Here is an 18,028-nt window from a genome sequence, read left to right as displayed (position 1 = left end):
GTGCAAAAATCTATCCAGTGATTGGTGGGAAGCCAGGCAGCTGCAAGGAGAGAGAGTAGAGCTGTCAAATTGTAGCTCTGATGTCGGGGATGGGCGGAACTGATATGCGGACCCGCCCCCTTTGTCAGACAGCCCGTGCACAGACAAACAGCGGAGGTTACATTGCTGGGGAGGAAGGTGGCAGGGGGTGGGACTGATTGTAACTGCTGTATGTGGACACTCAACAGTGTATAATTCAGGTTTATTATACACGCTGTGGGTACACATACAGTAGTTACAATCAGTCCCACCCCCTGCCACCTTCCTCCCCAGCCAGCAGGGATGGGAGGAGAGGTGGGCAGTGAAGAGACACCTTGGAGGGTGTCTTAATATGTAGAGAGGGAGAGGGCACATTGGGAGCTTCCACAGTTCTCTGCCTCAATGACACAGGAGTGATTCTCCCTCATTCAGGGCACTAACGATCCTCACTCTGCCTTATCTCTCTCTCTCTTATCTGTGTAGTTATAATGTGTGTCCTGCAGCCTGTGCTGAGTGCACACCAAGAAATGCTCTCCTAGCTGATCTCCCAGGATTTGCAGTAGTGATCACAGAGAACCGATCTTTTAGGAGCAGCAGACAGTGACAAAAGCAGCTGAAAGATCTTCTCTGTGATCACTGCAAAGCCTAAGATAGGGCGGAGACATCCTGAACATCTCCATGCTCCCCTCTAGTTTTTGGATGCTGGGTCTGTCTGGTCCTAATATCAAATTACATCATCAGTTTGCCCCACCCCCAGCTCCCAGAGGAGGACAGAACTTTCCCTAGTACACACTTGTGCTCCTCCTCCAATCTGTGACACTACAGCCATGCTGCTTAAGGTAAGGATGACACTAATGTAGGTGTCAGTGTAGGAGGGGTCAGTGGGGGGGGGGGGGGTGTCAGTGTATGGGGTGTCTGTGTAGGAGGGGTCAGTGGGAGGGGTGTCAGTGTATGGGGTGTCTGTGTAGGAGGGGTCAGTGGGGGGGGGGGTGTCTGTGTAGGAGGGGTCAGTGTAGGAGGGGTCAGTGGGGGGGGGGTGTCAGTGTAGGGGTGTCAGTGTAGGTGTCAGTGTAGCAGGGTCAGTGTAGGTGTCTATGTTGGTGTCAGTGTAGGGGACTCAGTGTAGGTGTCAATGTGGGGGGGGGGGGGTGTCAGTGTAGCGGTGTCAGTTTTGGTGTCAGTGTATGGGGTGTCAGTGTAGCGGGGTCAGTGTAGCGGGGTCAGTGTAGGGGTGTCAGTGTTGGTGTCTGTGTAGGGGTGTCATTGTAGGGGTGTCAGTGTAGGGGTGTCAGTGTAGGGGTGTCAGTGTAGGTGTCAGTGTAGGTGTCAGTGTTGGTGTCAGTGTAGGGGTGTCAGTTTTGGTGTCAGTGTAGCGGGATCAGTGTAAGTGTCAGTGTAGGGGTGTCAGTGTATGGGGTGTCTGTGTAGGAGGGGTCAGTGGGGGGGGGGGGGGGTGTCAGTGTAGGGGTGTCTGTGTAGGAGGGGTCAGTGGGGGGGGGTGTCAGTGTAGGGGTGTCAGTGTAGCAGGGTCAGTGTAGGTGTCTATGTTGGTGTCAGTGTAGGGGACTCAGTGTAGGTGTCAATGTGGGGGGGGGGGGGTGTCAGTGTAGCGGTGTCAGTTTTAGTGTCAGTGTATGGGGTGTCTGTGTAGGGGGTGTCAGTGTAGCGGGGTCAGTGTAGGGGTGTCAGTGTTGGTGTCTGTGTAGGGGGTGTCAGTGTAGCGGGGTCAGTGTAGGGGTGTCAGTGTTGGTGTCAGTGTAGGGGTGTCATTGTAGGGGTGTCAGTGTAGGGGTGTCAGTGTAGGGGTGTCAGTGTAGGTCAGTGTATGTCAGTGTTGGTGTCAGTGTAGGGGTGTCAGTTTTGGTGTCAGTGTAGCGGGATCAGTGTAAGTGTCAGTGTAGGGGTGTCAGTGTATGGGGTGTCTGTGTAGGTGCCTGTGTTGGTGTCAGTGTAGGGGACTCAGTGTTGGTGTCAATGTGGGGGGGTCAGTGTCGGGGGGGGCAGTGTAGGTGTCAGTTTCCTCTCCTCCTGACCCCCTGTTCTCCTCTCCTCTCCTCCTGACCCCCTGTTCTCCTCTCCTGACCCCTGTTCTCCTCTCCTGACCCCCTGTTCTCCTCTCCTCCTGACCCCCTGTTTTCCTCTCCTCTCCTCCTGACCCCCTGTTTTCCTCTCCTCTCCTCCTGACCCCCTGTTCTCCTCTCCTCCTGACCCCCTGTTTTCCTCTCCTCCTGACCCCCTGTTCTCCTCTCCTCCTGACCCCCTGTTTTCCTCTCCTCTCCTCCTGACCCCCTGTTCTCCTCTCCTCCTGACCCCCTGTTCTCCTATCCTCCTGAACCCCTGTTCTCCTCTCCTCCTGACCCCCTGTTCTCCTATCCTCCTGAACCCCTGTTCTCCTCTCCTCCGGACCCCCTGTTCTCTCCTCCTGACCACCTGTTCTCCTCTCCTCCTGACCCCCTGTTCTCCTCTCCTCCTGACCCCCTGTTTTCCTCTCCTCCTGACCCCCTGTTCTCCTCTCCTCCTGACCCCCTGTTTTCCTCTCCTCTCCTCCTGACCCCCTGTTTTCGTCTCCTCCTGACCCCCTGTTCTCCTCTCCTCCTGACCCCCTGTTTTCCTCTCCTCTCCTCCTGACCCCCTGTTCTCCTCTCCTCCTGACCCCCTGTTCTCCTCTCCTCCTGAACCCCTGTTCTCCTCTCCTCTCCTCCGGACCCCCTGTTCTCTCCTCCTGACCACCTGTTCTCCTCTCCTCCTGACCCCCTGTTCTCCTCTCCTCCTGACCCCCTGTTTTCCTCTCCTCTCCTCCTGACCCCCTGTTTTCCTCTCCTCTCCTCCTGACCCCCTGTTTTCCTCTCCTCTCCTCCTGACCCCCTGTTCTCCTCTCCTCCTGACCCCCTGTTCTCCTCTCCTCCTGACCCCCTGTTCTCCTCTCCTCCTGAACCCCCTGTTCTCCTCTCCTCCTGAACCCCTGTTCTCCTCTCCTCTCCTCCTGACCCCCTGTTCTCTCCTCCTGACCACCTGTTCTCCTCTCCTCCTGAACCCCTGTTCTCCTCTCCTCTCCTCCGGACCCCCTGTTCTCTCCTCCTGACCACCTGTTCTCCTCTCCTCCTGACCCCCTGTTCTCTCCTCCTGACCACCTGTTCTCCTCTCCTCCTGACCCCCTGTTTTCCTCTCCTCTCCTCCTGACCCCCTGTTCTCCTCTCCTCCTGAACCCCTGTTCTCCTCTCCTCCTGAACCCCTGTTCTCCTCTCCTCTCCTCCTGACCCCCTGTTCTCTCCTCCTGACCACCTGTTCTCCTCTCCTCCTGACCCCCTGTTCTCTCCTCCTGACCACCTGTTCTCCTCTCCTCCTGACCCCCTGTTCTCCTCTCCTCCTGACCCCCTGTTTTCCTCTCCTCTCCTCCTGACCCCCTGTTTTCCTCTCCTCTCCTCCTGACCCCCTGTTCTCCTCTCCTCCTGAACCCCTGTTCTCCTCTCCTCCTGAACCCCTGTTCTCCTCTCCTCCCTCCTCCTGACCCCCTGTTCTCTCCTCCTGACCACCTGTTCTCCTCTCCTCCTGACCACCTGTTCTCCTCTCCTCCTGACCCCATGTTCTCCTCTCCTCCTGACCCCATGTTCTCCTCTCCTCCTGACCCCCTGTTCTCCTCTCCTCCTGACCCCCTGTTCTCCTCTCCTCCTCACCCCCTGTTCTCCTCTCCTCTTCTCACCCCGTTCTACTCTCCTCTTCTCACCCCCTGTTCTACTCTCTTCTCCTCTCCTCTGTTCTCTCCTCTCCTCCTGACCCCCTGTTCTCCTCTCCTCCTGACCCCCTGTTCTCCTCTCCTCCTGACCCCCTGTTCTCCTCTTCTCCTGACCCCCTGTTCTCCTCTCCTCCTCACCCCCTGTTCTCCTCTCCTCCTCACCCCCTGTTCTCCTCTCCTCTTCTCACCCCCTGTTCTCCTCTCCTCTTCTCACCCCCTGTTCTACTCTCCTCTTCTCACCCCCTGTTCTACTCTCTTCTCCTCTCCTCTGTTCTCTCCTCTCCTCCTGACCCCCTGTTCTCCTCTCCTCCTGACCCCCTGTTCTCCTCTCCCCCCCTGTTCTCCTCTTCTCCTCACCCCCTGTTCTCCTCTCCTCCTCACCCCCTGTTCTCCTCTCCTCCTCACCCCCTGTTCTCCTCTCCTCCTCACCCCCTCTTCTCCTCTCCTCTTCTCACCCCCTGTTCTACTCTCCTCTCCTCTGTTCTCTCCTCTCCTCCTGACCCTCTGTTCTCCTCTCCTCTGTTCTCTCCTCTCCTCTGTTCTCCTCTCTCTCCTCCTGACCCCCTGTTCTCATCTCCTTTCCTGACTCCCTGTTCTCCTCTCCTCTCCGGACCCCCTGTTCTCCTCTCCTCTGTTCTCCTCTCCTCTCCTCTTGACCCCCTGTTCTCCTCTCCTCCTGACCCCCTGCTCTCCTCTGTTCTCTCCTCTCCTCTCGACCCTCTGTTCTCTCCTCTCCTCCTGACCCCCTGTTCTCCTCTTCTCTCCTCCTGACCCCCTGTTCTCCTCTTCTCTCCTCCTGACCCCCTGTTCTCTCCTCCTCTCCTCCTGACCCCTGTTCTCTCCTCCTCTCCTCCTGACCCCCTGTTCTCCTCTCCTCCTGACCCCCTGTTCTCCTCTCCTCTCTTCCTGACCCCCTGTTCTCCTCTCCTCTCCTCCTGACCCCCTGTTCTCCTCTCCTCTCCTCCTGACCCCCTGTTCTCCTCTCCTCTCCTCCTGACCCCCTGTTCTCCTCTCCTCCTGACCCCCTGTTCTCCTCTCCTCTCCTCCTGACCCCCTGTTCTCCTCTCCTCCTGGCCCCCTGTTCTCCTCTCCCCCTGACCCCCTGTTCTCCTCTCCTCTTCTCACCCCCTGTTCTACTCTCTTCTCCTCTCCTCTATTCCCTCCTCTCCTCCTGACCCCCTGTTCTCCTCTCCTCCTGACCCCCTGTTCTCCTCTCCTCCTGACCCCCTGTTCTCCTCTCCTCCTGACCCCCTGTTCTCCTCTTCTCCTCACCCCCTGTTCTCCTCTCCTCCTGACCCCCTGTTCTCCTCTCCTCTTCTCCTGACCCCCTGTTCTCCTCTCCTCCTGACCCCCTGTTCTCCTCTCCTCCTCACCCCCTGTTCTCCTCTCCTCCTCACCCCCTGTTCTCCTCTCCTCTTCTCACCCCCTGTTCTACTCTCCTCTTCTCACCCCCTGTTCTACTCTCCTCTTCTCACCCCCTGTTCTACTCTCTTCTCCTCTCCTCTGTTCTCTCCTCTCCTCCTGACCCCCTGTTCTCCTCTCCTCCTGACCCCCTGTTCTCCTCTCCTCCTGACCCCCTGTTCTCCTCTTCTCCTCACCCCCTGTTCTCCTCTCCTCCTCACCCCCTGTTCTCCTCTCCTCCTCACCCCCTGTTCTCCTCTCCTCCTCACCCCCTGTTCTCCTCTCCTCCTCACCCCCTGTTCTCCTCTCCTCTTCTCACCCCCTGTTCTACTCTCCTCTCCTCTGTTCTCTCCTCTCCTCCTGACCCTCTGTTCTCCTCTCCTCTGTTCTCTCCTCTCCTCTGTTCTCCTCTCCTCCTGACCCCCTGTTCTCATCTCCTTTCCTGACTCCCTGTTCTCCTCTCCTCTCCGGACCCCCTGTTCTCCTCTCCTCTGTTCTCCTCTCCTCTCCTCTTGACCCCCTGTTCTCCTCTCCTCCTGACCCCCTGCTCTCCTCTGTTCTCTCCTCTCCTCCTGACCCCCTGTTCTCCTCTTCTCTCCTCCTGACCCCCTGTTCTCCTCTTCTCTCCTCCTGACCCCCTGTTCTCTCCTCCTCTCCTCCTGACCCCTGTTCTCTCCTCCTCTCCTCCTGACCCCCTGTTCTCCTCTCCTCCTGACCCCCTGTTCTCCTCTCCTCTCTTCCTGACCCCCTGTTCTCCTCTCCTCTCCTCCTGACCCCCTGTTCTCCTCTCCTCTCCTCCTGACCCCCTGTTCTCCTCTCCTCCTGACCCCCTGTTCTCCTCTCCTCCTGACCCCCTGTTCTCCTCTCCTCCTGACCCCCTGTTCTCCTCTCCTCTCCTCCTGACCCCCTGTTCTCCTCTCCTCCTGGCCCCCTGTTCTCCTCTCCCCCTGGCCCCCTGTTCTCCTCTCCCCCTGACCCCCTGTTCTCCTCTTCTCTCCTCCTTACCCCCTGTTCTCCTCTTCTCTCCTCTCCTATCCTGACCCCCTGTACTCCGCTCTATAGCACCCCATGTCTGACCCTTGACTGAGGGGGGGCATTGGGTGGAGTATGGGCAGTACTTTTTAAATATGGGAGGAGCTTGGGCGGGACTTTAAAATGTGGGAGGGCTTATCAAATTTACCTTTGGGCTGAAGCCCCTGGTCTTTTTCCCACCTAGCAACGCCCCTGCCCAGAGGGTATATCCTCTCCCTCCCTGCTACAGGAAGTCAGTTTTTTTCTGTCTAGTTAGGAGTAAGGACCTAAGTTCCTTGCTGGGATCTTTGGTCCTGGCAAGATTTTTTTAGAAAAACTTTTTTTTTAGGCAGCTTTTTTCTCCAGTTGTTCCTGTGAGATCTTCAAGCAAGTATGCTGAAACTGGGCGACGGGCTGGATGTTGAGGTCCAGTGGTCACCCCAGTCAGCCTACGAGCGCGTGCAGGCCCTAGCTCCACGCTGGATCGGCCGCGACATAGTCCCACTGGACGGGGACTGACCCTGTGAGTTAAACGTCTCGCCTGGACGCCGACGACCAGTTAGAAACTGAGTCACGGCGTTCGTATTGGTCGACAGCCCCCCCACCTCAGTGGAGAGGGGTTCTGTCAGGAGTTGGCGCCCGCCTGTTCCGGTATGGTGAGTAAAATGTTCCCCCTCTCCCCCTGACAGGTTTGTTGCTGGACGCGGGCCCCTCCAAGGGATGGTATGATCCTGGGTGTATAAGAACCAGGAGGCTTGGTTTGGGAGCTGACTATCGGAGTCACTGTATGAGGGCACTGTAAGGGACCATGACTGAAGTCAGTGGCTGGCATTACTGTTATGATGGCCATGTAATAGGGTGATAAGCATCCTACCTGATACATAAGGTTGCTGTACAGGCCGATGCCTGTGCCTGGACTACCGCCATCCGCAGGCCGCCATCCTCCCGCAGGTCGCCATCCTCCCACAGGCCATACACCTCCCGCAGGCCACACAGGCCGATGACTACCTCCCGCAGGCCGCTGCTATCTTGCCACAAGCCGCTGCCATCCTCCACAGGCCGCCGCCATTTTCCCGCAGGTCGCGCGGGGCCGCCATTTTGGCATAGCCTCGTGTCTCCAGCATGGGGGCGGCCATGTTTGAGATGACCAAACACCTCGAGGAGTAATTGGGAGGCGCCGGAAGGCGTGTAAAGGGGCGGAACCGCCTCCTTTACCCGGGAAAGCAAGCCAAAGACTTCCTGTCTGTAACAGACAGTGCTGGGAACAGGTTGATAGAAACTTCTGTGCATCAGGTGGTGAGCCTTGGGGTCTCTCTCTCTCTCTCTCTGTGGGGTCCAAGCAGGTAACACTGAGGGGCGCTATTGCTCTGGGGGACTAAGGAAAAAGAAAAATGTTTTTTTCTTTGCAATTATTTTTTTTGGTTGCTGGCAAGTGTCTTGTATAATCATGGACCCTGCCACACATGTATCCCCACCTGATCCCCTCGAGGTGGCCGCAGGACCCTCCAGTACCCCACTTGTGATTGATGCATTATCAGCAGTTTTGGAGTCTTTGGTATCCCGTGTGGAGGTGGCCTGTCAGGGAAGGGGGTCAAGAAAGCGACCCCCGCCTACCCCTATTTCATCTGATACTTCAGATACGGATTCTGAGCTGGTCACTGCAGCCGCAGGTCCCTTTTCTGGGGCTGTTGTCTCAGGTACGGTCTCCTCAGACAGTGAGGAGGACGCTTCTGCCTCCGCCATAGCACAAGAAGAAGCGTTGGTGGATGCACTAGTTGTGTCAGTCTGGGAAACCTTAAATCTTGAGGTTACACCGGCAGAGGTAGCTGAGACTGATATTCCTTTTGGTACTAGCTAGCCTACCAAAATGGCGAAGGGTTTCCCTTGCCCAAATGGGGTCGTCCGAAAACTAACCCCTGCTATTTCCAAACGCATTGCTAGGCGCTATCCGTTTGAGGAATCCCTCATTAAAAAATGGACGGTACCACCAGTAGTGGACTCATCGATTTCCAGACTAAATAAAGCCACTGTTATCCCGTTGGAGGACGCTCCGTCTTTTAGGGATCCGGTAGATCGAAAAGTGGAAGCGGAATTCCGCTCCATTTTTTCCCTGATAGGGTCAACCCTTAGGCCAGTGGTTGCCATTGGTTTAGTTTCACAAACGAAGCCCTCCAAAGCCCCTTCAGGGGGTTTCAAAGGGCGCTGGTCGGGTAAACAAAAGTCCGGCTCAGCCAAGCCTGAAGATAAGTCCGATACAGCCTGGAGGTGCGCCCCCACCCATCTCTGGGGTGGGGGGGCGTCTTCACCGGTTTCCGGATCCATGGCTTTCCAGAATCCCGGACAAAGGGGTTCGCGAGGTCATACGGTCGGGATACAAGATCGAGTTTCGATCACTTCCACCGGTGCGATTCTTCCCTTCCAATATTCGACTATCCCCGGATCGCTTAAAAGCTTTGTGGGGGGCAGTAATGGACTTGATGCAACAAGGAGTGGTAGTTCCCGTTCCTTGGACAGTTTCAGGGGTTCTATTCGAACCTGTTCACAATGCCCAGGAAAGAGGGCAAGGTGCGTCCAATTCCGGTCTTGGGAGAGATGGAGTCCATCCGAACAGTGGTGGCCTCCCTGCATCAGGGGGATTTCCTGGCGTCCATAGACATCTAGGATGCCTATCTTCATATCCCCATCTTCGCAGGACATCAGCGTTTTCTTCGCTTTTCCCAAAGATCATCCCTGGTTCCCACCAGGAGACTGAACTATCTGGGCCTAAATTTGGATACATCCTTGGCAAGAGTGTTTCTACTTGCGGAGAAACTCCAGAATATTCAGTCAACCATTCGGATGTTGCTGTCCGTCAACTGGCTGGGACTGATGGTGGCCTCCTTAGAGGCAGTACCGTTCGCCCAGTCTCATACCCGAATTCTCCAAGAGGAGATTCTTCTCAAATGGAATCGGAATTCCGATTCCCTGGACAATCGGATCCGGTTAAGCGAGCGGACCAGGGAGTCTCTGGTCTGGTGGCTTCGGTCTCCGATGCTCAGCCAGAGGAAGTAATTTCTTCTGATAAACTCCAGGTTACCGATAAATGTGTTGGAACTGAGAGCGATCAGATTTTGTCTGATTTACTGGACCGAGCAGCTCCAGGGCAGCCCGGTTCGGATCCAATCGGACAATGCCACGTCGTGGCTTATGTCAATCACCAAGGGGCACCAAGAGTGCCCTGGCAGCCATAGAAGTGGCCAGCATTCTTCATTGGGCGGAACAGTTGTTCCAGCTCTCTCCGCGGTATTCATTCCGGGGGTGGAAAATTGGCAGGCAGATTATCTCAGCCGTCAGATTCTGGATCAAGAGGAATAGTCTCTTCATCCAGAGGTATTTCACCAGCTGTGCCTCCATTGGGGCACCCCGGATGTGGATCTGTTGGCATCTCGGCTCAACAGGAAGGTGCGGAGGTTTGTAGCTTGCGCCCGCGATCCTCTAGCGGACGCAGCAGACGTGCGATCGCCCCGTGGGGGCAGTATCAGCTACGGTATGCCTTCCATCCTCTCAAGTTACTGCCGAAACTTCTTCGCAGGATAGAGATGGAGGGAATTCCAGTTATCCTGGTAACTCCGGACTGACCTCGTCGAGCCTGGTACGCCGACTTGGTCAGGCTGGTCGCGGATGCTCCTTGGAGACTTCATCTCAGGGAGGTTCTGCTGTCTCAGAGACCGATCTTCCATCTTGCTTTACAATCGCTGGCTTAACGGCCTGGCCATTGAGACCCAGGTGCTGAAGGACAAGGGATTGTCAACTTCAGTTATTCCTACTCTAATTAAAGCAAGGAAAGCGACTTCCAGAAAGGTCGATCATCGCACATGGAAGTCTTATATTGCGTGGTGAATCCCTTGGATATCCTCCACGTTCTTATTCGGTGATCCGAATCTGGGCCTTTCTGCAACAGGGGGTTGAGCAGAAACTGTCCTTGAGCTCTATCAAGGGTCAGGTTTCAGCGTTAGCAATCTTCTTTCAGAAACCTTTGGCTACTCATTCCTTGGTGCGGAATTTCATCCAGGGGGTGCGGCACCTGGCTCCGCCAGTGCGCGCGCCCTTACAGCCCTGGGATCTTAATTTAGTGTTGTCGGTTCTTCAGAAACCTCCCTTTGAAAATATCAGGGAGATTCCCTTGCTTACTTTATCCCAGAAGGTGGCCTTCTTGGTGGCCATTACTTCTGCACGCAGGGTGTCAGAACTGGCCGCATTATCTGGTCGTTCCCCATATCTGGTGGTTCATAGGGATAAGGTGGTTCTTCGTCCGAATCCATCCTTCCTTCCTAAGGTGGTTTCAGAGTTTCATCTGAATGAGGACATTGTATTGCCTTCCCTATGTCCTAAGCCCAGTCATCCTCGGGAGTGTGTGTTACATTCCTTGGATGTGGTTCGGGCAATCAGGGTATACCTGAAAACTACGGATTCGTTTCGTAAAACGAATTCACTTTTTGTGATCACGGATGGCCCCAAAAAGGGGTTGCCTGCATCTGCCGCGACTATCTCCAGATGGATCAGACAGACGGTGGTACAGGCTTATTCTATTAAGGGTCGGAATCCTCCGTTCCCTGTTAAGGCGCACTCCACTTGGGCGCTTAGTGCTTCCTGGGCCTTCCGCCATCAGGCGTCAGTGGTCCAGGTTTGCAAGGCGGCTACCTGGTCGTCGGTTCATACCTTTACAAAATGTTATAAAGTTGATGTGATGGCATCGTCGGATGCCTCTTTTGGCCGCAAGGTTCTGCAGGCCGCAATTTGAGGAGACCGTTGGTCTACCTCGAGGGTTTTTCCTGTTGGGAGTCTCATCTGTTTGACTGATGAGCCTTTAAGACTTCTAGTCGGCACCAGTTGGGCCTTCTAGATTGGTCTTTGATTTCTGTTATCCCACCCCTCATTTGTGGCACTGCTTTGGGACGTCCCGATTTGATATTAATCAAGAGGACTGCTTCTGTCAATGAGCGACAGAGTAAAATGGATTTTTGTAAAATCTTACCGTAAAATCCTTTTCTCTTAAGCTCATTGACAGACGCTGTACCCGCCCCTCTACTTTTGAGTTGGGTTGGGTTAAATTCTCTAAGGCTGCTTTGTGACATAACTGACTTCCTGTAGCAGGGAGGGAGAGGATATACCCTCTGGGACTGCCCCTAAGGTGTGGCCAGAACGTTTTCCTTCTGTCTAGTGTCCTACTCCTGTAGAGGGCAGTATAACCCGATTTAATATTAATCAAGAGGACTGCGTCTGTCAATGAGCTTAAGAGAAAAGGATTTTATGGTAAGATTTTACAAAAATCCATTTATTTGGTGGTATTTGATCACCTCTGCGATTTATGTTTATTGCGCTATAAACAAAAAAAAGAGCAACAATTTTTTTTTCACATTATGCTATATATATTCCCAAAAATAAAAAAATTTTATCAACATTTTTCATCATTTTAGGCTAATTTGTATTCTGCTATATAGTTTTGGTAAAAAAAAAAACCCAACAAGCATATTTGGATTGGTTTGCGCAAAAGTTATCACGTCTAAAAACTAGGGGAAAGATTTATGTCAGAAAGATTTATGGTAAAGATTTGTCATTTTTATTTATTTATTTATTTTTTACTAGTAATGGCGGCGATCTGCGATTTTTAGCGGGACTGTGAAATTGCGGTGGACAGATCGGACCCCTAACTGACATTTTTGACACTTTTGGGGGGACCAGTGACATTACTACAGTAATCAGTGCTAAAAAATATGCACTGTTACTGTACTAATGACATTGGCTTGGGAGGGGTTAACCCATTGGTGATCAAAGGTTTAAGTGTGAGCCTAGGGGGTGTTTTCTAACTATATGGGGGAGGGACTTGTGAAATGAACATAGAGACCTGTGATCCTAAATAGGAGGAACACAGGAGCTCTGTGATCATTTCAGAGAGAATAACGGTCTGCTGTTTACAACAGCAGACCGTCGTTCTCTCTCTGTGGGGAGCGATCGCGGGTGCCTGGCGGCATTGGGCATTGCCAAAGACTGTGTTTCCCCCTTTCTGATGCTTTGCCAGGCTCTAACTGCAGCTGTCTTCAGTTGTTCCTTGTTTGTGGGTCTTTCTGCCTTTAGTTTTGCTTTCAGCAAGTGAAATGCATGCTCAAATGGGTTGAGATCAAATTATTGACTCGGCCATTGCAGAATATTCCACTTCTTTTCCTTCAAATGCTCCTGGGTTGCTTTTGCAGTGTGTTTTGGATCATTGTCCATCTGTATCGTGAAGCGCCGTCCAATCAACTTTGCTGCATTTGGCTGAATCTGGGCAGACAGTATATTTCTAAACACTGCAGAATTAATCCGGGTGCTTCTGTCTTCTGTCACATCATCAATAAGTACCAATGATGCAGTGCCACTGGAAGCCATGCATGCCCATGCCATCACACTGCCTCCACCCTGTTTTACAGATGACGTTGTGTGCTTTGGATCATGAGCTGTTCCAAGCTTTCCCTACAATTTTTTCTTCCCATCATTCTGGTACAGATTAATCTTAGTTTCAAAGATTCCGTCCAGAGAATGCTTTTCCAGAACTGGTCTGGCTTTTTTAGATGTTTTTTGGCAAAGTCTAATCTGGCTTTTCTATTCCTCAGGCTTACGAATGGTTTGCACCTTCTGTATTTTCTCTTGTGAAGTCTTCTCTTGATTGTAGACTTTGAAAATGATATGCCCACCTCCTGGAGAGTGTCTTTCACTTGTCTGAATGTTATGAATGGGTTTTTCTTTACCATAGAGAGGATCCTGCGATCATCCACCACTGTTGTTGTCTTCTGTGGACATCCAGGCCTTTTTATGTTGCTGAGCTCACCAGTGTGTTGTTCTTTCCTCAGAATGTGCCAAACTTTTAATTTGGCCACTCCTAAAGTTGCTGCTATCTCTCTGATGTATTTGTTTAGTTTTTGAAGCCTTACATTGGCCTGTTTCACTTGCATGGACAGCTCCTTTGAATGCATGTAGGTTCACGGCAATAGATTCCAAATGCAAATACCACACTTAGAATTAACTCCAGATCTATTACCTGCTTAATTGATTAAGAAATAACGAAGGAGTAGCCCACACCTGGCCATGAAACCGCTTTTGATTCAATTGTTCAATTACTTTTGGTCCCTTGAAAAAGGGGGGTTGCCTATTCTTAAGAGCTGTAATTCCTAAACCCTTCCTACGATTTGGATGAACATACCCTCAAATTAAACCTGAGTGTACACTTTCAGCCCATATCTATTATGTAACTATAGCTTGAATATGTTTTGGTAAATACCAAAAAAAAAAAAAAATCATAAATTGTGCCTGTGTCTAAATATTTATGGACCTAACTGTATATAAAAACCATACAATGATTTGCACATCTCATAAATCCTTTTTTTTACAAACAATAGAAAATAAAAAAATGTATCAAATGTTTAAACTCAGAAAATGTACAATTTTTAGAACATTTTTTAATTTATTTTGAAATTGATGGCATAAACACGTCTCAATAAAGTTGGGACAGAGCCATGTTTACCACAGTGTAGCATCCCCTCTTCTTTTAATAATACTCTGTAAATATCTGGGAACTATGGAGACCAATTGCTGGAGATTTGGGAGAGGAATGTTATCCTATTCGTGCCTGATATAGGATTCATATTGCTCAGCAGTGCTAGGTCTTCTATGTTGTATTTTTTGTTTCAAGATGCCCCAAATATTTTCAGTTGGTGAAAGGTCTGGACTGCCGGCAGGCCAGTTAAGCACGCAAACTCTTCTACTACGAAGCCATGCTGTTATCATATATGCAGTATGTGGTTTAATATTGTACTGCTGAAATATGGAAGGCCTTCCCTGAAAATGACGTGGTCTGGATGGTAGCACTTGCTGCACTAAAACCTGGATATATCTTTCAGAATTGATAGTGCCTTTCCAGATGTGCAAGCTGCCCATTCCAAACACACTAATGTGCCCCTATAACTTTAGAGATGCAGGCTTTTGAACTGTGCACCGATAACAAGCTGGAAGATATCTCTTCTCTTTAGTGTAGGAGGATGCTGCACCCATGGTATCCAAAAAGAATGTAAATTCGTCTGACCACAGAACAGTCTTCCACTTTGTAACAGACAATTTTATTTAAACTTTGGCCCAGTGAAGATAGCAGTGTTTTGGGATCATGTTCAGATATGGCTTCTTCATTGCATGATAGAGCTTTACTTTGCATTTCTGGACGGCATAAAAACTGTGTTTACAGACACAGAGATTTTTGGAAACATTGAGTCCATGCAGTGATATCCATCAAAGAATCATGCCCGTTTTAAATGCAGTGCAGTCTTAGGACCTGAAGATCACAGATATTCAATATTGCATTTCGGCCTTGTCCCTTGTGCACAAAGATTTCTCCAGGTTTTTGGAATATTTTGATGATCTTATGTACCGTAGAAGATGATATATTTAAAGTATTTGCAATTTTACGTTGAGGAGCATTATTCTGAAATTGTTTGACAATTTCTAGAAACAGATTTTCACACATTGGTAACCCTCTGCCCATCTTTACTTCTGAGACACTGACTCTCTAAGATGCTCTTTTTATAAATCTAGGATCCATTTATAACATACTGCAAGGACAAATATTTACAATGTATTGTAATACAATTTGGAAAAGCTTATGTCCTTTTAATAAAAAAATAATGATTTTTATGTGATTATTTGGTGGGGGAAAATACTGCAAACTCCAGTTATTCAGTGACAATATGAGGAAATATATCTTCCTAGAAAGGATGAAGAAATGATGGAACAAAGTCCAAGGGGAGGAACAAAACAACGTGCCGTTCAATGAAAGAATTCACATTTGGATGGAACAAGCTCAACCCTATTCTAAGTATGAAAAAATGTAAGAACAGAACATGGTGTGAATTTCCACTAATATTTGGAAAGTGAATACAAAGTCCCACCCAGCTCCCATCTGTCTTTAATATTAACATTACTTGTGTTATATAGGGTAAAGATAGAGGAAATAGAAATCAGATTTCCAGATGAAGGAATATAATAGATAGTGAAACAATAATAAAGAGTCTCTGCAAAGGGCTGTTGTATGCAAGAGCAATCAGAATTCATTTTTTTTTTTTATTTTTAGCCGTTTACAAATGACTAATGACATAGTTTCTCAATTACTACACATTACTGATTATCATCTCTCATTGCACTATGATAATAAGTGTAACCACCTTGCCTTAAGCATGAGTGTCTAACCAGTTTTAGGCCCCTTTCACACGGAGCGGACCGTATTGCGATCCGCTCCGGCACTTTTTTTTTTTCACGGACACGGATGACATTTGTGTCATCCGGTCCGTATGTCCGCATATCATCCCATCCGTTTGCGGATGATATACGGACATAATGTATGGGATGACACCGCTGACATCCGATTTTGCGTCCTTTCCGTTTCTTAAAAGGAAGAAAAAATAGGGTTCTGTTCCGTTCCAAAAAAACAGAACAGAACTGAAAGGACGCAAATCGGATGTCAGCGGATGGTCATCCGCTAACATCCGCAATCCCATTGACATGCATTATGTCTGTATATCACCCGCAAACGGATGGGGTGATATACGGATATACGGAGCGCCCGTGTGAAAGGAGCCTAATACTGCCTGGCTGTATCCAGCTAATGCTCAATTGATAGATGGTGCTATTTTGTTTGCTTTCCCTAACTCTAGCCAAATCGCTTACTTCCTTCTGAGTGTCTTTGGTATTAGAGAGGAGAGAGGCAATACCTCTAGTGACCAAGCAGTAAAAATTGTGTTACCGGTAATTCATACCAGAGAAAGGTATAAATATTTGGGTTAACCTTGAGCACAAGGTCTTTCACCCAGGCGTAAGCCTGTGTAGATGTGCTGATAGGGCTGCTACCTTCCTAGGCTTGCTGTCTAGGATTTAATGTGTTTGAAGGTCAGGACTCAGCTAAGGTCTCAAGCTGTCTGGAATGGATAAAGCCATACTCAAGCTGGAGTACCAGGGGGGGAGACGCTCTACTGGAGGAGGTGTCCTGGAAAGCTGTGAGCAGCTGGAGCCTCATGGAGGTGTGATAGCTCCTTAGACTGGAAAGAGGCCTCTTCTCACCAGCAAAGGTACCACTAAATTACAGAAAGACCAATCTGGCCTTATAAACTCTATTTCCGCCCTAAACCTTTCCTTTTTGAACAAATGCTGAATAAATTCAGCTTATTTGTGAATGTGGGTGACGCCAACCCTGTGTCTAGGGTCCCTAATGTGTCTCTGGGAGTCAGGAGGATGCAACATAAGCAAAACAAAATACAGATAACAAAACCTTAACATAAGGCTAAATTTTAACTATAAAGACTACTGTCCAGCTGAGTGTCCTAATTCTGCTTCTCCTGTATTTAGTTCAAGTCAGTAAAGCACTAAATAGTGAAACAAGATAAGGATGCTTGACCCAGGGCTTGCACTGTTAAAAGCATGTCAGTTACAGCAACTCTTGACAGGTTTCTTGAATTAGCATGTAGAGCTTAACCTCGCAGGAGCCACTTGGTAGATTGGGTTCTCTTAGGGTTGCTAGGTCCTCACTGAAACACCTGGGCATAAGTTTAAGGCTGTTCAGACCTGTGTAACTAAAGAATTAGCATGCTACCAATCTATATTAGTAAACAGAAAATAGGCCACAAGCCATGAGATAGTCGATAAAGTAGATGTATTATGGCAAGTCAAGGTAACTGCAATGTATAAATCAGTAAATCGGCAATTGAACATATTTAAAGATGCTGTACAAAATAGGGTGGGCACTGGCCTACTGAATCACAATCAATTATACTGCGAGAAAGCTAACTAAAATTTAACTGCTATAAAATGGTGAAAATTTATAACGGCATTAACTAACCCCAGAAAGGTGTCTTTGAGTGCACATGCAGCCCCAATAGTGGGTAAGCATATGCAATCCTGGCAAAGGAGCACCCTGCAAGTGGCTATGAGTACCTGGCGCCTAATTGTCAATATAAGCTGGCTGTCATTGGGGCCCTTCCGTAAGGTGATGTACTTGTAGCGGTCCCTTTAAGAGTTGCAGTGGATGACTGACGGGCTGCTAATCAAGGAGCAGTCTCTATTGCATTACCTGTGTCAGTGTTGAGGTAAGCACAAATGGTTCAGCTCACCACTCCTCCTGCACAGAAATTCAGTCCAGGTCACTTGGCAGTTTACTGTTGTCCCAGGAGGCTTAATCCTCATGATCGGGTCTGCACAGAAAGGTCTCCATGATCAGGTCCTTAAAATCTGGTTTTCACAAGACTCAGTCCTCTGACTCTATGGGCTGCACTCCCTCTGTGGCTCAGTCCTCTGTTTTTGGTGACTGAGCATAGAACATAGCAGTCCCACTGGTCTGAATGCTCCAGTTCCCAGCAGCAAAAAGCCTTTTAGTGGCTCAGTCTCTCAGCACTCTGCTGTGGGTTCAGACACACCAGCAACAAGTCTGCACTAGGGCTGGCCCCCTCTCTGCTAAGGCCCTGATCCCTGTTGACAAGGAAAAACCTAAAGTTTATCTCCTTTGTAGTGCAAGGAATCCTGAGTAGTGAATTCCACAGACCATTAACATCCATTCACTTGCATTGTGTAGTGCCCCCTTAAGGACTATATTTCCCAGAATCCATGGCATCTGGCATGGCATCTTCTGCTGGGTGTCAGCCTTTGGCTATCTTCATTAGCTGAAGTGGGATGACATCACACCTGTACAATCAAAGGAGAAGTCAATCATCCTGGCACAAAGGGACCGTGCCAGCAATGTATTTGAACTGCATGTGTTCAGCTCAGTTTACATCCCACAGAAGACAACAAGCAGGCTGGTAGGTGTATTTTATTGCA

Source organism: Pelophylax lessonae, assembly GCF_965119305.1.
Source record: "Pelophylax lessonae genome assembly, chromosome: 2".
Classification (NCBI taxonomy): Eukaryota; Metazoa; Chordata; class Amphibia; order Anura; family Ranidae; genus Pelophylax; species Pelophylax lessonae.
Note: the sequence above shows the minus strand (reverse complement) of the source record.